The sequence below is a fragment of the Lissotriton vulgaris genome, chromosome 6 (genome assembly GCF_964263255.1).
Source record: "Lissotriton vulgaris chromosome 6, aLisVul1.2, whole genome shotgun sequence".
Lineage (NCBI taxonomy): Eukaryota > Metazoa > Chordata > Amphibia > Caudata > Salamandridae > Lissotriton > Lissotriton vulgaris.
This window is the reverse complement of record NC_141694.1, coordinates 1,040,126,962-1,040,148,718: the sequence shown is the minus strand read 5'-3', so window position 1 is coordinate 1,040,148,718 and position 21,757 is coordinate 1,040,126,962.

Here is a 21,757-nt window from a genome sequence, read left to right as displayed (position 1 = left end):
CGAATACCTCAGTATCGGACCTCTGTGTATACCTGTTCTTAGTCATCAGTGCTGCTCAATTCCTCACAGCGTCCGAATCAAGTGTAGATAGTCACAACTGGTCTACTGTTAAGGGTGCCAATCAGACAGGTCAAGAGTGTGTCTGAGTCCATGCTTTCCTGGGAAACGTTGACGTGTTCTTACTCTGTACCTGATTCACCAGCGCACACACCCCATTTGCTGTCTTCATCGCTGCAACTTACTCATGTTCAAGCTGCTGTCTGGATGGGCGCCACACAGTGGATTCATCATGCCTCATTCACATTCTTTGCCTGCTGGCCGCCAGCTGGTGCCATGTCGCAACATCCGTGACTTACTTGTTCTCTTTCAGCCAGTACCATGAGCTTTGGAGAGAGATGTCCTTGAAGACCAGAGTGTGGTAATCAACCTTTACCTTTAATCTAGCATGAAGTATGAGCATGTATTTGAGACCGGCTTTATGCATCTCTTTTTTACTGCCAAGAACAATACTTGTTTCCATTGCACTGTAAGTGTATAGTCTGGGAAGATCGCCAAGTGACCATTTTCAACCTGAAGATCCCACTGAATCTGTGCTCATCATAATACCAGATCCCTGTCTCTTAAGTGGATTAGATACAACACCACAGGGCTTTGCTGCCCTCCCGGTGGCAGGCAAGCAATAGGAAAACTACGCAGGTGGTATAGCTCAAACAGGACAATCCCTGGATGTCACCTTCATGGAGAGTAATTTTTCCAAATACATAACCCTCTCAGATTCCTCCACACCTTCCGGCAGCTCCACCATGCGGAAATTATTCCTTCAATTGTGGCCCCCTGTAAACTCAGCCCTGTAGTCTAGATTTTCCACCTTTCCTGCGACCGCTGACATCTCTTTCTACAGAGAATCCATCAAAGGCCTCACCTCTCGCAGCACCTAACTCTATCAGACAGACACTTGTGGCCTTCCCGTAGGAAACCAATATCCAGTTACATTGTATTAATTCTGGCTCTCAGGATCTCTCTGGAGGGAGTTGCAGCAGTGAGAATTTGGTCCAGTTAGTCTGCTGGGTGTAGATGTAGAATCTTGGACCTGTCCCCGGGGCATGCTAGTCCTCTCCATGTAATGTAGTGCTGCCTCATCATGACCTTTGGCTTCCATGCACATCCTTCATGCTTGTACTCCTGCACATTGTTGTGTTTCTCCCTTGCGGATTTGGGGGGGGGAACCAGATGGAGAGTCCCTTCCTATAGTGTTCAAGTATAGTGCCCAGGTGTGAGAAGTTGGCCTGGTATACGCTATCCATTAATGAAAGTAGGTGCCTTGCACCAGTCCTAACATTTTTATGGCGATTTCAGAGGTCAAAGATAACCTTAGAAAGCTATCCAGGCGGTAGCTATAGACAGCAGCCTTCAGGCTTAGTCTTGAAGGAATGTTAAGCAGCTTGTTTTTAAGCCTGGGTGTAGTTCGTGGAGTTTTTCTACGTAGAACTTTGCGAAGTTACAAAAATACTCAGCAAAGTTCCGCGAGTGGCAGTTTGTGCAGGTATTCCTGCAGCTCGGGTGGAAATTCTACCCAAGCAGTAGCTCACGAGCTTACAGTTCGGGTCGCAAACTTACCTTTCGCGATCGCAGGCACATAGCAAAGCAGAGTTTTCTGCACACCGTGAGCTCCGCTAGGGCGGAGTGCAGAAAACTCCACAAACTCCGCAAACGGAGAGAAGTTCACTGCTCAGGCCTACTTGTTTTACCAGAATGAAACCTTAATGTATTGGTTAAATGAAAGGAGAACCACACAGTAGTTATAAAAATATGTATTTATTATTATAACACACATTAAATACCTCACAGTATCTGCTACATGCAGATAAACACAAAGCACACAATACTGTAGCACAGAAACAATCGTAATTAGCACTAATGCACAGTGGGCTCACGGGGGAGACCAAACTATTTACTAAAATAGTGTTATAAGAACCGTGACTCAAGTCAAGACAGTGTCTAGATGATGTAGATTCGCTAGGACCCCAAGGAACCACCCAAGGTGAGTACGTAGGGACCTCAGGGAGGACGGGTACAGTGTGAGAACACAACTGCGTGCTATGTACAATTCAATGGGAGAGTGTGGTACCAGTTTTAAAGTTTAAGGACCCTTCCCAGTGAATTACGAGGAAACCCTTTAGAATATAGAAGGTTGGAAAGTAACCTTACCCGTGGATACCCAAGTACCAGAGTTACCCATCCCAGGACATCCAGGTACATAGGGCTGAAGTGGCGTTGAAAACTGCTGTTGTTCTCAATGGGAATCTTCAAACAAATGCTACTGCTGAAAAGAAGAAAAGTGTCCAGTGAAACCCACAAGTGGGATTCTTGACGGAAGGAACCTGAAAGCAGAGGGGACTGAGTCTGGGTCACTCAGGAGTGACAAGGGGGTTGGTAGACAAATGACCACCGAAGTTGGGTGCTTCAGGTTTGAAGATGGAGACCTTGACTCTACAGCTGCATGGACCAGGAGATGTCAAGGACAACTAGAATCCGGATATGAGCTGTCCCACAAAGGCTATCGAGTGCTGAGGAGTCAGTGTCAGGTGGGAACCAACAAGCCTCGGCAGCGGCAACCCACAAAGAAGGTTACGGTCTGGCCCAGCAAGGACCAGGGGAGTGTCAACTCAGCAAAGGGAGTCGGGGCTGACCTGGTGCAACAAGGGGAGCCCAAGAAAAGCAGTTTTGTCCCTTAAGTGGACACACAGGCAAAATGCACAGAAGTTGCTAGGGTACCTCTTGCAGTTTCACAAAGTCCCAGCTTGCAGGGCACAGAGTGTGGGGAGGCCATAGTCCTTTGTATGAAATATGCGCATAGCTTGGGCTATTGATTGTCCATTGCACTTTGTTGGGGGGTAACGCCACCAAGCATATGCACTCGCAAAAGTACGAGGAGCACAGGGGTTTGGGGTATGTGGTCCCCACGAGGGATACTGGCCTCAAACTCAGTGACAGGACAGCTCAATCTCAAGGAACATAGGAAAGTACCTCCTGTGTTGCTGGAGCCTTCGGAGTCCGCTGGAGCTCAGGATCAGCAGACCGGTCATTTGCATTACGGTACCTGCAAAAGCAGGGGAGTAACTCCTTCACCCCAAGGGAGATACTTCAGTTGTCCTTGATGCTCCACAGGTCCTGAATGGAGCCTGTATGGTGCACTGACACAGACAATGCTTTGGACGGAGAGGGAGATAAAGTCGGCCCAGCTGAAGTCCAGTGAAGTCCAGAGTGTCCAGACGGTCTAAGGTCAGTGGTTTCTTGATCAGAATCTTGCCCACTTCGAATTTAGGGTCCTACTGCCAGATAAGCCCTTTTGTACCCACGGGAGAGGGTTGGTCAGATTCTTGGGACCCTCCCAGGGGAGGGTCAGGACAGGGGAGACTTGCTCCAATGTCCTTTATCCAGTTTCACACCAGAGCAGGATCCAACAGCTCCCAGGACTGGTTTGAACTAGACTATGCACAGGAACATCAAATGTGTCCCTTTTGCAAATTTTCACGCCCTTGGAAGTGCACCTTCCCAGCTCCAATACACCAAAACCTGTTTGGGAGGTGGTCACTCCTCCCTGTGACAGGATGCCTATTGTGCTGCCTTCCTCTACTCGAGCTTGGCTCAGCAGCAGGAGGGCAGAAATGTGTACCTCATCAGCAGCAACCATTTGGTCCTCTCCTGGTTGAGAAGGCTGGTACCAGGAAGACCAGGGACCCCACAAAGCTTTCTTCTGAAGGGTGAAATCACACCTCCCACACCTGTTACTGGTGTGGAGGTTTGATTCCAAGGTGTTTGATACCAAACACAACATGATTTGTTGAAGCCGTTTTCGAGACAGCATTTTACGTGAGCATATAATGCACCTCTACCTATATGTCTAACTGCGTCACCGACAACCCAGGAGAATGGTCTCCAAAGACGGCAGGGGTACTCTACTCATGCAGGGGCACCCTCTCACATAAACCCATCACCCTGCCTTCAGGATTGTCAAGGCGTGCTATAGGGGTGACTTATAGGTTTTAAGTGTAGTGACTTATAGATATAGTAACCCTGTATCTAAAGTAAGTGGTGATTATACCATCTTACACAGGCTGCAATGGCAGGAATGTAGTTCCATTTTGCATGGCCTCTCATGGGTGGAATAATACATGCTTCAGCCCATGGGAGGCCTCTGCGGTACCTATGCCCTGGGTACATGTGTACCATATACTAGGGACTGACAAGGGTACCACAGTATCCAATCTGGAGTGTGCCTAAGTACTTGACATACCATTTTAGGGAGAAAGCAGATAGATGGGGGTAATCACAAGAAGCAGATCCAACTTTCCTACACAAGGTCGATAGCCTGTCTTGTGGGATGCAACCCACTCTAAACCCAGGTCCATATTTATCAGTATTTCGCACAACACATCAAGCCACCTTACTGCGCTGCATGAAAGAAAGCATGCATGAATGTGCTGTATTTAACATTATACAGTGCATTTCTGCTCTCTGCCTGCGCTGGCTCTGTGCCAAAGCAGGCATCCTTGCACCATGGTGCAAGGGGGCCTGCGTTGTAAATAGGGTTGTTTTTGTGTAGGAAAGGACACCTTCCTGCACAAAAACAATCCTCAAAGGTGTTTACCTCTTTCTACAGGTGCTGCACAGTGAAACCCACTTGGTAAATCTCATTTAGGTTTTGCATTACTCTTGTGTCCACTTGCATGGGCTACGGGTGATGCAAAACCATAATAATTCCAAAGAGCCTACTGGGCTTTAATGACAGACATTACACTACAAAGAGTAGACGGAGTAGGGAGGAGGTACTCATTTTGATGAGCACACTTGGCAGAGAAAGTGTCAGCCCCACTGCAATCCACAGGGCGACTAGCCCTGCCAGACTTCTCTGCTCACCTCAGTCTCTGTCCTGCTTCTCCTGTTGGAACAATAGCGCTTTTATTCTGCTCAACTTATTGAAGTCTCTTCTTAAATTTGGGATGCAAGGCCAAATTGAGGTATCGCGCGGGGGTGGGAAAAGCATATTTTTACAGCAAACCATGCGGTATGAAACTGTTACAATGTACGGTAAGCCAGCTAGCAAGCCGTAACATTCCTCATTATTCAAAAGAAGATAGCTACCGTTAGTAAGCAGGGTAAATGTGAGTTTTATAGCTGGTACCAGAATGCCCTTCAAAACACAGGCAAGATTAGGGGCGGTAACACTGCAAGCCCCGTGTAACTGTATGTTTTTACAGACAAGGGAACGTCCCAATGTAGAGTCATAAAATTCACCTGTAAGGTTTACCTCTCTGTCATCTTGCAAACGTCCATATGTGAAAGGCAGGGACCACACTTCATGTAGAAAAGAGCTGCCCAGGGGTTCATAGCGACCTATTGAGTAATGCTTCATGCACAATGTAAATTTAAACAAAGAAAACTGGTAAAGAGATAACCCCGTGGATGAGCCAGACGGCAAATTCAGTTGCGGCCACGGAGAAGGGTAAAGGGTCAATCTTCTGAATTTGTAAAAGTGTGTATGTTGCATCTTTTATGGACATAAACTATTGTTTGTCAGTTAAAGTGAAAGGCAAAAATAGAGCAAATGAGTTCAAATAATCCCATTGCACTTTCCCCATCTTAAGTGTTTGCAAAGTCCATGCAAACTGCATAACAGAACGCAATTGATTTTGACCATGATACAATATAGACACATCATCATGTACAATATCAACAGCAGACAATATAATATTATCTAATGTTTAAATGCGGGACGACAGTGTGTTAATACTATTGTCAACAACAGGACCTTTTCTAGACTAGCTTGATCTATCTCCTTCAATCATGATACAGCTTCAATTTGAGAAAGATTCCAAATTTCATTGTAAGCTGCATATAGAAATCTCTTAGTTTTGGGACCAGTAGGGCCAGTAGTTGTTGCTAGGCCAACGCAAGTAGTTTGATATATAGACTCATTTAAAAATAGAATTTGAGTTTGGATGAGGCACGAGCGATGTAAAGTGTCAGTGCCGTGAACCTGCCAGGATCTAGAACCCCAGACAGATTTCAAATCAACAATGGCCTTCCAATGTTCATAGCCACCCACTGATAAGCTATTTATAAACAAATAGGAATACAACAATGTTGTGTGAGTCAACATTACTTTGGGATTAGATGATATGTTTAACTTAAAATAAAAGGACTCTAGGTTTGGAGCTATTAAAATCTGTAAAATATGTAAATTTCTTTAACAGGGTTGGAGAGCTGCCTTCTAATGGAGTTGGGCAATGTTCCCATTGTGTGTAATTAAAAACATTTCTAAATGTATTAACTTTATGCAGATAATGGTGCACAAAGTGCTGATAACCATATAAATCAGCATAATTAGCAGTATTTAAATACAAATCCTCAGCATTAAAGGCTGCATAATACTTCAAATTTGAAAATAAAGATTGTATTGCTTTCATATCCCAATCATCTGAACGTATGTTCTGTTACACCACGTCTCCCATTGAACACAAAGTACATTTGGAACGTTAATAATCTTCGTAGGCCCATAAATCTGGAAATCCACAGCATTTCAGACAATGCCGTCAGCAACTGGAAAGGCAGAGATGTTAACAAAAGTCTGGTCTCATTTCATGATGTGAGAAGACGAGTGGGGAGCTAAAGTTCCAGTCACCAACTGGACAGCAGAGCATTCTGGGAAGTAATGTCCATTGATGAGTAAGAAAAAAACTGTCACAAAGCCAATGGACATGAACAAAAAAATCAGGATGAGCACCAACCAGATGTTCAAGGAGGGATCAAATAAGTCAGTTTAAACCAGGATACAAAATACTAAATTTTGTGGGGCCAAAAGAAGTCGAGTCAAAAGAAAAAAGGGACTGGCTAAAGGTAGTTGGTTGCAAACCAGGCAACGACTAGCTTGTGGGATAAGCCTATTCAGTCTCATCAGTACAGGTGGAGGCTGGTGGGGTTAGCAAGGGATTAGTGACACAGTTCATCTTGATGGCAGTGTCACACTGTGTGTCGTCAGATGCGCCCAACACAGGATTCCTGGATATTGCTGGACATGAAGCAGCTAGTGTTATACTATTCAGAATCGGCCAGATGTAGTAGCTTGACATTGTCCACTGAGATGTATCTGTTGTCTTTGCGACCAGGAAGCGGTAGTAAAAAGACTGTACGCGTACCCTTCACGCCAAGCACTGGAACTGGTGCACGAAAAGAGGGGCCAAATTATTTTTTGTTCTCCACCATCTCTCACACCAGATCCCCAACTTTGACCAGCCAGCCAACTACCAGAATCTGCAGTGCAGCTTCAGTGGCAGAGGGTAAATGGTCTTTTGCTAGACTGTCACAGGTTTCTTGAAAGTCCTGTAACACAGTAAAATAATTATCTACGTCAAAGGGAGCGGCTGCCGCCGCCATGTCTAGACCATCAAGGTCTGTAACAAACATTCTTATGCCAAAGACCATTTCTAATGGGGTACGCCCACCCAGAAATTTTCTAGTGAGATTATTAAGTGCCCGTTGCACGCCGTACAAATGGGCTAGCCAGTTCCTGTCAGGACATAAGACTCTAGCTGTCAAGAATTGCTTTCAATCACAGTTCGTTCACTCCACAACTGAGTTGCCCTCAATCCTGTATGGAGATGAAAATTTCACCTGCACCCCCAAATACCCTATTGCATCTTTGTACACTTTAGAGGCGAACGCTGGACCCTGGTCAGAATGGAAGGTGCCACATGCAAAAATTCCCACAAAGACATGCAAATCCTTAATGACATTTCGAGCGTCAGCCCTGCGTTGTGGCCAAACCCAAACAAAGCGTGTGCACGAATCAACTGCAACTAAGATATATTTATAAGCAGTATCAGAATGAAATGGACCGTAGTAATCAAGATATACACAGCCGAAAGACTTGTTAGAAATGCAGAGCTGTGTAAGTGGTGGACGTGTGACTGTAGAAGGTTTAATCTGTTGATGAATGTCACAAGAAAGCACATAATTACAGGTCTGTTTATATAAACCGTGCCACCAGTAACTTTGCTGCAACATGGAAACCGTTACAGAAACTCCAGCATGTGCCGAAGCCATGCCTTTGTGTGCAGCTGTTATCAATGAAAGTCTGCTGTCAGTGTTGGGAATTAACCTGTCACCAACGTCAATAATTCTTTCATATGGAACTTTGTTGGGACTTAAATTATATGAATACTTTGAAGGGATCCCTTGAGGGTAATTACCACCCTTCTCAGTAGCAGCAATTGCTGCCAAAATGTAATTATCAATCTGAGTCACGGATCTTGTAACTGCTGCAACTAGACACATGGCTACTGCTGATTTGGCTGCTTCATCAGCCAAACTGTTGCCAACTGTGTGTGTACCCACGCGCTGGTGGCCAAGAGTATGTATAACATGCATGAGGGGCAGACGTTGTTTAAGATCTGCCAACTGAACCAAAAGCATTTAATGCCTAAATGTACTGCCCTTGGAATCACGGTAGTCATTCTGAGACCAAAAGAATAAGTTGTCATTGAAAGCTTGAACACAGTCATAAAAATCACTTACAATTAGAGTTGTCACATTAGGATCTGCAAACTCTGGTGCAAGCACCAAAGCGCGCAACTTGGCCAATTGGGTGGTACAGTCTCCCAATGCCTGTGCATGCACAACATTGGATTTGAACTCACCGTTTCACCATGGAACCTGCCACAATTGCACAGGTCACTGAATACGCATGTTTTGATACTGTTGCCGGTTGTGCTGCACCATCAGTGTAAATGATACAATCGTACTCCACAAACGGACGCATAGACAGCGGAGGAGGATGAACAAATTAATACTGCATAAACTCATGTGTCTGTAGCGAGGAGTCAAAGACAAAGGTTACATCTGGAGATGTCAATGAAGTAGCCCACTGTATCCAACGTGGATGCAAGGCCTTCGAGTTTGGTACACTTGCCTTTGTCATTGCTTCAAGTGCAAGGTAAGGTGTCACCACCAAAATGCGTTTCCCCTGTGCCAGTGCACGTTCCTTTAAGATCACCATCTGCACAGCTGTCAAGACTTTTTCAACACTGGAAAATCGCATCTCTGCAGAAGTGTATAAATGTGATTTGTAAGCAATAGGTACTGTGTCACCTTCATTAAACGTCAAGTATGTGAAACCCACAGCACCTGGCATGATTCTTATCACCAGGTTTGTGTGGTTATCACATGTTAACGAATATTTAGATTCAAGAAGATCAGACTGCAAAGATTGCAGGACAGCTGAATGTTCTGGAAGCCAGCATGCTTTTGAAAAGGTTGGTTGTATCAAGGCATGAAAAGGTTTGATACGCTGGGCATATTCGGGAATGTAACTATGTCAAAAGTTTAGAAATCCCTGCAATGATTGTAATTTTTCAGTGATCTCGGTGGTCGCAAACGTGTGCATTTCTCCAGAAAGTGAGGCGTCAAGCCTCTACCTTCGTTATTAAGCTCATAGCCCAAAAACAACACTGTGTACTCTGCAATGTGTGATTTTGCAAAGTTGAATTTGTAACCATAGTCTGCAAACAAAGCAATGATGCGGTCGACTTGGCAGAGATGCAGCCATTAATAGTCATCTGTGAGATAAATATCATCAACATACGAGTCACATCTGGGTCTATGCTGTCTAACAAAGAGACAACATGTGCAGCGAAAACACCGGGCTGTTTTTATAGCCCATAGCTAAACGCCAAAATAGTTTTTGTTTACCACCGGATGTAAAAGTGGTGTATTGACTGCATGCCAGGGACAGATTGTGAGTGAAAAATTCATTGGGAATGTCAAGTGTACTTTTATATTTCTTACGAACAAGACTGTCTACAAGAGCAGAACTATGGGTATTCTGCACAGCAGAAGTGCGACAATGAGAGTTCAAATATCAATAATCCAAAACTATGCAGTACGACCCATCGGTTTTGGTAACGGTAAAAAGAGGATTATTCATGGTGACACACATGTCTCAATTACTCCTTGACACTATGTGTTAGAATTTCAGAAACGGGACCCTTTGCTTCCCACTGGAGGGGATATTGGTATTGTGGCTATGGCATTGACCGCAATGGTATCTCATGGGGTGGAGAATCTTTATCCCAGCCCACATGAGTACGGTACAGCGCCTGTGCAAGCACCAAAGCCCATTACTCCGCAAAAGTCTCTCCATGCTCCTTGGAGATGTTTTTTTAAAAACTCGGAAGTATCACCTCCTCCCCTTTCAGAGCTGCAAGAACAAAAGGTGGGGACCAATATGTCTCTGCTAATAAAATGTCATATGAAGAGGTCAGATTTCCCAAAAAATCCCTTAAATAACTCTTTGAATGTCACCTTCAATTTTAAAGAACTATGTCATATAGTCTGTCAGGGGGAGCCACTCGAGTGTCAGCGGTTTCAACTGTAATGAAAGTGTCAGTTGCTGTCGCCTCCAGAAACGGACGTAGGGCTTGCTGCACTATTGTAATCTCCGCTGCGCTGTCTGGCAGCGTTACTGCCCATGTTAAATTCAGGAGGTGGGTACTCACCGTCTATGGCATATCTTGCTGTTAAAGCTGATACTTTCTTTCTCTGAAACTGTGGGCATTGACGTGGAAAATCGTCTTGTTTTCCCTTCCCGTCAGCCTGACGAGGCTCACCACGACCTTGTGGGGCGCCTCAACCTCTGCCATGCTCATGACATTCTCCGCCACCAGCTTGTGAGCCTGGTTTTTCCTGTAACGAATGAGGAGAACGCTAATCAGGAACCAGAAACCTGTCAGGAGAACTAATTCTTGCGCGGTAGCAAAAATCATAAGTGTGCACAGAAGACACGGTTGTAGGTGACGTTGCACGCGACCCCTGTTTCTGTTGTTGCTTTCCCTGTTTCTTAGTTCTCCAATTCTTTATATGAAAGACTGGACTCTCATCTTTCTCAGACTGAGCTTTTTTTTGTGTTCGCGGTTGAGCTGATATCTTAGCAAAAGGCTTAATACCCAAACTATTGGGGCCAATGGTCTTATAAACCTGTGCAATTAGTTTCTGTAGTTTGCATGGCCTGTCCGGTTCTGAGGCCGATGTCTTTTGGAAATATCTTTATAAAAGCGTTTCTTGCCCATTACACAAGATATATCGGTTGTTTGGTGTCGTTTCTAGAACCCCGCTTCTCGCCGTCGGACTTTATGAGTTCCTTACAATTTCAATATTAGGTAAGAGCTATGCGACTTTATACATTCCATCACGTGATTTAGCTGATATCTAGCTACGTGTTGGCTTTGTCCAACGGTAACAACTAATCTAATATATTGTACCTTTGTTATAAACTATTAGGAATTCGAAAAAGTATTAATTTCCCCATATCAGGAGGACTTTCCGATATAGACGGAATCAGCACGGTCTTGTAGGTAATTTGACTTTTCACACCCCTTGAATCACTTTTACTATTATGGTGATCGTTTGAAAAATTAATCGTTTATATCCCATTTATTCTCTGTCTTCAGCCCACAAAACATAACGTAAACTGCAGTTCGTACGGCGGGAGGGCACAACAAACCCCCCCCCCCCTTTTTGTATATATATATCAGGTACATGTTTTTCAAGTTCTTTTGAACTAGAATGACCTTATAGATTAAAGAGTACCCTATGCGCTAACATGTTGGCATATTTCTTAATTCATAGTCCCGATTTTGTTTCAATCATAAATTCCAGTACTATTAATAGTCATTAACTCAAGATTAGAGTTCAATACCACCCAATGGTGCTATGTATCTACATAAATAATTTTTTTTGCCGCATATTAACTTTTGTCTACATGTCATGAACATGATTATAACAAGGGAAATTGCCGCTCTATGTCTTAATATAGGAGCCAGAAAAACGATTGAAAACAAATAAGAACATTAAGGAACATATTGTACACTCCCAGTTCAAGATTCCAACAGATGAACAGAGTTTAGTACAGAAATCAATCTTAACTCAAAATCCAATCAAAGGTACGTTTCCTTGTTCTTCATGTATATCATGTAGAAACATCATCACAGGTGAGGAGTTCAGGTATAATGGACACACGACTAGAGCAAAAGAGATGTGGAACTGTAGATCCACTAATGTTATTTACTTTATACAGTGTCCCTGTCTCTTAGGATATGTAGGAGAGACATCTAGAATGATCCAAACTCGTCTCACAGAACACCGTTCTGCCATCAGAACAAAAAAGATTATTGCCCCCATGGTGAAACATTTCATTGAAAAAAATCATAGCCCAGAAGAAATGAAATGGCGTGTGTTGGAAAAAATCCAGACACCAGACTCTAAAGGTGGAGCAATAATAAGAAAGAAAAGAGAGGTGTACTGGATATTTATTTTTGACTCTTTTCGGAATGGCCTCAATAGCGAAATCCCATGGGAGAACGCAATCTGCTAACTTGGATTAGTGATATTTATTGGGTCCATTAACTGTTTAGGACTCGGAAAACAATACATAATGGATCAGCATTAAAACTTAGTTACTAGAACATTGGAATGAACTAATTACCCATATTATAGAAAATAGTTTTCATTAATTTCATTATGCCCCACTTATCTCTATCATGCCCCACTTAGTTCAGTAAAGGATTACTACAATATCTATTCACATAATTAAGTGATAGATAATGAAATATAGAATTAATCTCTCCTTTATCTCTAATATTAGTGTACTTATGTAACTATTAGAATATTAATTAACCAGTACAAGTTGATTATGTGTTTTTAGAGTGGGTTCGATGTTTTCCACTCATTACGTGTGACAGTCTGTAGTCTGTTTTCTTGTTCTATCATTCTGACGTAGTTGAGAGACGAGGAGTCCTTCCTTTATTCTTCCCGGATATTTCACATAATAGTTAACTTTTGATCTTGACAAATACGGTTAAGTATTGCCGCACCTCAGAGGACAATATATTAAGTTTTCTCTATTCATTGCCTTTGAAAGTTTGTGGTCTGTCTTTGCTTACTATCATCCGACGTATTTTAGAAACGAGAAGTCCTTCCTTTGTATTTCCTTAGTATCGGACACAATAGTCCCTCTTTGATCTCCACAAACAGAGTCAAGTATTGTTGCATCGTGAATGACGACTTACCATCCACAGCTGATGCCGATGTCTTTGGGAAATATCTTTATAAAAACGTTTCTTGCCCATTACACGAGATATATTGGTTGTTTGGTGTCGTTTCCAGAACCCCGCTTCTCGCCGTCGGACTTTATGAGTTCCGTAAAATATCAATATTAGGTAAGAGCTATGCGACTTTATACGTTCCATCACGTGATTTAGCTGATATCTAGCTACGTGTTGGCTTTGTCCAACGGTAACAACTAATCTAATATATTGTACCTTTGTTATAAACTATTAGGAATTCGAAAAAGAAGGAATTTCCCCATATCTGGAGGACTTTCCGATATAGACGGAATCAGCACGGTTTTGTAGGTAATTTGACTTTTCACACCCCTTGAATCACTTTTACTATTATGGTGATCGTTTGAAAAATTTATCGTTTATATCCCATTTATTCTCTGTCTTCAGCCCACAAAACAGAACGTAAACTGCAGTTCGGACGGCGAGAGGGCACAACAAACCCCCCCACCTTTTTGTATATATATATCAGGTACATGTTTTTCAAGTTCTTTTGAACTAGAATGACCTTAAAGATTAAAGAGTACCCTATGCGCTAACATGTTGACATATTTCATAACTCATAGTCCCGATTTTTCTTCAATCATAAATTCCAGTGCTATTAATACTCCTTAACTCGAGATTGGAGTTCGATACCACCCAATGGTGCTATGTATCTACATAAATAATTTTTTTGCCGCATATTAACTTTTGTCTACATGTCATGAACATGATTATAACAAGGGAAATATCCACTCTATGTCTTAATATAGGAACCAGAAAAACTATTGAAAACAAATAATCATACCTTGGTTTCATCATACACCTAGAGAAAGTGTTGTCTCGAGGACGCGCCCAACTATACTCAATAGGTAAACAACATAATTGATTAAACATGTTTGAAGGGCTCTTGCTTGACATCGGCAATGTATATCCATCACCAGATTGGAAACCCTGATTATGTTATGTTTTCCGCAGTTCCGAGACCCAATACTCTAGAAATCTATTGTGAAGAAAGAAACTGAACCATTCGCCTTTTACCTTATTACACCACAACTTCATTTAGCACTATCGGTAAGCATCAAAAGACCAAGAATCAAGTCCCCTTTATAAATGGGCATCAAAGACCCTAATTGAGATATGTTGTCTATAGTTTAAGGACCCGTTATGCAGAACTCTACCCTGAAGATAGAAATTGAACCATTGAAGTATTGATCTGAAATGCATCATGACTCTCTCTATTTCGACCCTTAAGGATATAAAAAATTCTGGAATTGGGTCCCCTTAAATTAGGCATCTAATCTAGACATAGACATGTTTGATTCAACTGTTTTCGCCCATCTATAGAAAACTAGTATCATGATTTATGTTCGAAATCACTATGAAAAGCCTTGAATGTCTCATTCACAAATAATTTATGACTCACCTATAGATAACAAAGCCAACCCCCCCCCTTTCTTTCTTCTCGTTTCCTCTGTCCCATCAGTCTAAGATTTGAACCCTCTTGGGGTGTAAATATACAAGGAATTGAAATGAATGTTGAAAATAATTGATTAGAGAACTTGTTTTAATCTAAAAGGTTTATATAAGACTACCTGTCTATATTTTTTATTCATTGATTGAACTGTTTTTTATTGATTGTAATCTCCTCTGTCTTTATAATTTCAATTTAAAGAAAACACATGGCTCCTCCAGAAGAAGGCGCTGGTCGCCGAAACGCACGTCGAGAATTATTGTGCTACTTTTTACTTTTGAAAAAGATAATTTCTCCGTTTTTATTGTAACTTAATTTTGTTTGATGTATTCATTTGCATTCAATGTGTGTGATTAATGGAATTATTTATACATTTTTGTTATGTAATTGATGTTTTTAAATACCAATAATAATAAATATCGGACACTGATTTGATTGGTAGCTCTTTCTCCTTTATTATTTCATTTAAACAAGTTCTAACCATTGATTGCCTAGGTTGTTTTATGTCAACTGTCTGGTTCTGGGACCAGCGCCAAAGCATTAGCTACTTGAAAGTTCGCTGCATCTCCCTTAACATTAGCAAGGATCAGATCAGCAACTACATCGAACACCCCAACCAGTCTCATCCCCAATTCAAAAGCTGCTTCTGGGCCATGCTCATCCTGAACACGCTTAATCACAGAGGGGAGTACGGTCATTGAGGGAGTGCCGAAACATTTTGCATACACCGCCGTGAACATCTTTCCCCAAATGTTACAATCAGTTACTTCGGGTATTAAGTCTTTCTGCAAACTATTTGTCAAAATCCTGTGTTTCTCCACAGGAGAGGTATTTGGAAAAACTGACTCCAGCTCATCAAATTTTTCAGCAAGCACAATGGTAAATCATCCTTATTTTGGGGACACTTGCCCATTACCGAATTAACCATAACAAGACTAATAGTCACTTCCAGCTGGTTGCGCAGCAACTCCAGGACGTCCCACCTGGACATTGTGTATAACATATCGTATAAAGCTCTATGCACCCATCAAAGAGGTGTGCATCACACAGAGCCATCCACTCGAACTGTTAGATAACGTGGGTGTGGGGTGAACACAGCCAAAACCGGCCAAGTGGCTCCATCGATACAAAAAGTGCCCAAACAGATCGGTGTAACTGGGTGTGGGAGGGCACCATTAAACCAAAACTGGCGTTGCCATACCGAGGGCAGAACTTCAAGGTTTGTATAGGGGGATAATAGGGAGGAAGATCCAATGGGGTGTAAGTATGGAACAAATCATCCTCCCCATTCACAGCCAGAAAAGTGACCCACGAATAAAACACTTCAAATTGTTGTGTCAGATTAGCTTCCACCACAAAGGTAAGACCGACACCCACGTCAGGCACCCCATATGCGGTCAAATGACGACAGAGTATCCACTCAACTGGATCTACCCTGCGGTTGCTTCAGGCCTGCTGAGTCCCCCCATTCCTCTCCCTGCTGAAGACTATCGACGAAGCTGGACCACTGACGCCCCACAAAAATTGTACTTGTCCCCAGACATTATTTGGATTTTTCTTGTCCCCGGACATCGAATGGTTGGGAGCATCTGACACTGTGGCCGCCGTTCCTACCAGTCATAGCAACACAAGACTTCTGGCGTAATTCTCACCCGGTGTTTAAACCTCAAGATGGCACCTGTGAAGAAACAGACCTGCTTTTTGAATGCCTCGCAGCAGATCCATGGGAACTTTTACCTAACTACCTACCCCCTACCCCACCCCGCTCTACTCCTCTCCTCTTTCCTGCTACTAACCCTTGCCCTCACCTGTCCTTGCCTTGTCCCCACCCTGTTTAACTGTGAATTTTCCACACCATTTGAGAGCTAGCTATTTTGTCTGATGCCCGATGGAGCTACCTGGTTTAGCTATAGGGGAGACGGGTCGGGGATTTCCTCCTTGGACGTCCTTTTGTCTCTCCTGTAGTCTCTTTCCACTTCCTCCCTCTATTTATATCTCTCCTTCTCTCCTCTCTCAATGTACTGAGACTGAACTATTTTGCCTGATGCCAGATGGAGCTACGTGGTTTAGCTATAGGGGAGATGGGCCGTGGATTAGTAACTAGGTCGTCACCTACCCAGTTGGCCTTTAGACAGATTTCATTTTGTTTCTCCTTGTTGTCTCTTGCCCTATCCTCCCTTTCTCACCTTCCCTGTTCCCTCCCCTCTACACTCCATTTATTTTGCCCTCCATGTTATTTAAATGTTTCCCATTGAGACCTAGCTATTTCGCCAAAACCCGGTGGAGCTACCTGATAGCTATAGAGGAGATGTGTTTTGGGACTTCCCCCTCGACCGTCACCTACCCAGCCGGTCTTTGGGCAGACTTTCCTTCGTCTTTCTACCATATCTCCCTCCCATCCTGTTTTTCGGCGAACCTCTTCCCTCGACACTTGAGGCCGAACTAATTTGTCTGATGCCCGATGGAGCTACCTGGTTTAGCTATAGGGGAGATGGATCGTGGATTCCCTACTTGGTCGTCACCTACCCAGTCGGTCTTTAGAAAGACTTCCTCTCGTCTCTACGGTTGTCTCTTCCCTTATCCTCACTTTATCACCTCCCTTACCCCCCACTTCTTTTTGCTCTCCTTTCTCTCCTCTCCTAATGTATTGCTGATTGTTTAATGTAACGTGCAATTGTTGATCTTTTTCTGTTATACTGGTAAACCACATTGTTGCATTTCTTTTTGTCCCTCCTGTCTTCTCCTCCCGCTTCCTCCCTCTATTTATGTCTCTCCTTCTCCCCTCCCTCAATGTATTCAGACTGAACTTTTTTGTCTGATGCCCGATGGAGCTACCTGGTTTAGCTATAGGGGAGATGGGCCGTGGATTCCCTCCTTGGTCAACAACTACTTAGTCGGTCTTTAGACAGATTTATTTTTGTCTCTCTGTATTGTCTCTTCGCTTATCCTCCCTTTCTCACCTCCCCTGCCCCCTCCATTACTCTTCTCTCTCCTTTCTCTCCCCTCCTAATTGTATTTCCTATTTTTTTGGGATTTAATGTGTAATTGTAGAACTTTTTCTGTTACATCGTTGATTTTCTGAGATATTGTTGATCCTCATGTAAAGCGCTCTGATACCTCCGGGTCTAGCCAACGCTATATAAAACTCTTTAAATAAAATAAATAAAATAAAATAAGCACAATAAAGGGTTACTAAGAGAAGAAAACACCTTTTAGTAACATCAAGCTTGACGAAACCTAAAAAAACAATCAGTATAGGAGCTATCACCGTCACACTTGTTTCTTGAAACAGAGGAGAGGGGATTGTGGTCAAGCACAAGTGCTACTCAAGCGTATCGCAGCTAAGAGCCAGACCAAACGTTGGGCGCCATGTTGAAGGGATTCTGCACATATACAAAACTACGCGCAAGAAACCCAGGACCTCGATGTACAGAGGTGTACCAACCGCCCACCTTAGTGCCCGGAACCCCTATCCGACTAACTATAGTGTCTCATTCGTTCTCGATACTACAGCGAAGCTACCAATGATTAGACATCCTATAAGATGTAACTTAGACTCTTTCAGTAATCGCGGGAGCAAGAACACTCTTTCATCAACTCACTTATACTTATCCACAACATGAGTAATCAGAGACACAGTATAGTTTAAAATGTTTATTTCAACTAACATGCTCTATAATGCAGTACACGAGCCAATACTAACACAAAATGCATGCACTCAATATAGTGAGCATTGTTACAATTCCATAAAATATGAACAGGGAGATCATTGTATAAAGCTAGTGGAAAAAAGGCTTAATGGGCCTTGCCACCCTCCCTGTGCTAGAAACTAGTTTTTATAAGTATAGAAGACCTCTGGGCTTTGTCAGGGGGACCCCATACCTCCAGGTTTAGATGCTAGGGTTTACATCTCCGGAAAAACACAGCTCTTCTCTTCAGAAGGATTTTCTTCAAGTGCCTTAACATGCCTAGAATGCAATATTGAAAGCAACCGATTTTCCATAGTGCACTTGTGGCAGTATTATGTCTAACATGCGTGGGACTGACCAACGCAGATTAACACAGCACATTGTTTTTTCCCCTTGAACATGCTGTGCAGACAGAGCCTCAGAGTACAGCAAGAAAAATGCAAGGAAGAAGGTTCTCATGTGAACGACCATAAGCAGAGGGTTTGTGAAAACAAATTTGTGAAGAAATGTGTGCAAAAGCAGCAACATGGCAGTCAGGCTTATACTAACTTTTGCTAATTTAGCAACGTACGCAGTGGGTCCATAACCTCACTACAACATCAATTATTGTATGTCACAGAATGGTAAAAATTAGAACTCAAACTTGAGGCAGAAATGCCAAGCATTCCATATAAAAAGAGAATGGACTTTGCATACATTGTTCTATGGTTCTGATAAGATATTTTGTGTTCGTTTATGTACATGATTGATATATGCAGGGTTGTTCATGTTTTATGTACCTCTTGTAAATGTTATCACATAGCACGTAAAGAACTCAGATATCTTTGGATATAGCTAGAGGTATATAAAACTCAAAATAAAAATAATAATTTTACCATAGTAATGTTAAAACTAACTTTACCTGGAAAAAGGTACTCAATAGGAAAGGAGTAGGCCTCACAGATAAAAACAAATGTGTGTGTTTCACACAACCAGGGCATGTAAAACTTAAAAATAGATCCCCCACCTTTTGTTAGTATTGCCTATCAGCTACCTAGCTTCTACCTTAAGGATAACTTATATGTAGAAAAAGGAGAGTTCAGAGCTTTGCAAGTAGTGTCACATGCCAAGTCGAAGTAGCAGTACAGTGTGCACAGAGGCCTTGCAATGGCAGGTTTTGAAAGGTTTCTTGTGCAAACAACAAAGAGCTGAAGCCTGCTGGTGGAATTTAATTTATAGTGAATACTGGCCCTGGGCATATGGTAAACCACTTTTAATGGACTTACCAGTAAGATAAATATGTCAATTAAGTATACACCAAATATAGGGGGGGCGTTGCCAAGCTGTCAACCAAGATGGCCCATTGGCTCTAAAGCTCCGGCATCTGATGTCCTAACTGTAGTGGAAACGCCATGATTTAACACCACTAAACACTTCAGCTGCCTCGATAACATCTCTCCCCAATGCAGTGTCCAGCTCTGAGCTGCAAAAACCCAGTGTGTGAACCTCTGGGGCCTGGACCAGGAGTGGCATCATTGGGCAGAACAGAGTGGAGACCTGGCTTACCTCGGAGGCCCCAAGGTGATAGGTTCCATGGGCGAGCCTGAGGCTGGAGCAGCGGGTGCTCAGCCAGGTATTCTTCTGTACTCGGTACAACCTGTCTGGTGAGAGGAAAGTGACAACTCTGAGTGGACTATAGTTTGAACCAGGGTGCCTCGCCGGCGCAGGAGGATGATTAATCCCCGCCTTGGTACCCGACATAGCCATAGCCGTCCCGGAAGGCTACAAGATCACCCTCAAGGACCGCACCAATAGAGCGGGAGGAGGAATCGCCATCGTCCACAGGAACACTCTCAGAGTCTCGACCAACACCGACTACACCCTCAGCACCGCCAAACACCGGCACTTCTAGATCCACACCGACCCCAACACCACCCTCAGAGGAACCCTCATCTACAAACCGCCCGGACCCCGACCACAGTTCAGCGACTCCATCGCCGACTGCTTCAGCACACACGCCCTCGCCACCACGGACTACATCCTCCTCGGGGACCTGAACTTTCACCTCGAGAACAATGACGACACCAACTCCACCACCCTGATCGACAACCTAGCCAACCTCGGGCTCAGACAACTCATCACAACACCCACCCACTCCGCCGGTCACACGCTTGACCCCATCTTCTCCGCAAGCCCCCATGTCTCCTTCAACCATACCACCGAACTCCATTGGACCGACCACCGCTGCATCCCCTTCACCTTCAAGAAACCCACCACGCACCACCGCACCCAACAGATGCCTCACCGCTGCTGGAGCAAAGTCACCGAAGACCAGCTAACCACCATCCTCGCCCAGAGCCCACCCGCTGACCATACCGACCCCGACTCCCCCGCCAACAACCTCAGAAAGTGGATCAAGGACTGCACCAACACCCTCGCCGATCAAGAAACCCACCAACAATCATATCAACAAGAAAGCCAGCTGGTTCACTGAAGACCTCCGGGCCTCCAAGCAAACCTGACGAAAGCTGGAGAAGATCTGGCTCAGTGAACGAACACTGGACAGCCACGCCGCCCACAAGAATACCACCCGAAAACACCATCACCTAATCAGATCTGCCAAAAGGGCCTCCTTCAAAGACCGCCTAGACAACAACGCACACAACAGCAAAGAGCTCTCCAACATCGTGAAGGAACTCTCCAACCCCAGGCCCAACACCAACGACCTCCCACCCTCGCAAGACCTGTGCGACTCGCTGGCCACCTTCTTGCACCGCAAGATCACAGACATCCATGACAGTTTCAACGCCACGACTGCCCGACAACCACTGAGACCTCCGCCCCCACTACCATCATCCACACCAACCACCTGCTCTACTGGACCAACATCAACGACGATGACACCATCAAAATCGTGAACACCATCCACTCCGTAACTCCGTCAGATCCATGCCCACACCACATCTTCAACAAAGCCAGCACATCCATCGCACCCCATCTCCGGAAAGTCATCAACACCTCCTTCGAGACAGCAACCTTCCCGGAGAGCTGGAAGCATGCCGAGATCAACGCCTTACTCACGAAACCCAAGGCGGACCCCAAGGACGTCAAGAACTTCCGGCCCATCTCCCTGCTTCCTTTCCCGGCAAAGGTTATCGAGAAGACCGTCAATGAACAACTGACCCGCTACCTTGAGGAGAACAACATCCTGCACCCTTCCCAGTCCGGGTTCCGCAGCAACCACAGCACCGAGAATGCCCTCATCGCCACCACCGATGACATCAAGTCCCTGCTGGACAACGGAAAAACGGCGGCCCTCATCCTCCTGCACCTGTCAGCCGCCTTCGACACGGTCTGTCACCACACACTACAAACACGCCTCCACAACGCTGGGATCCAAGAGAAGGCCCTGGACTGGACCACCTCCTTCCTCTCCGGCAGAACACAGAGCGTCCGCCTTC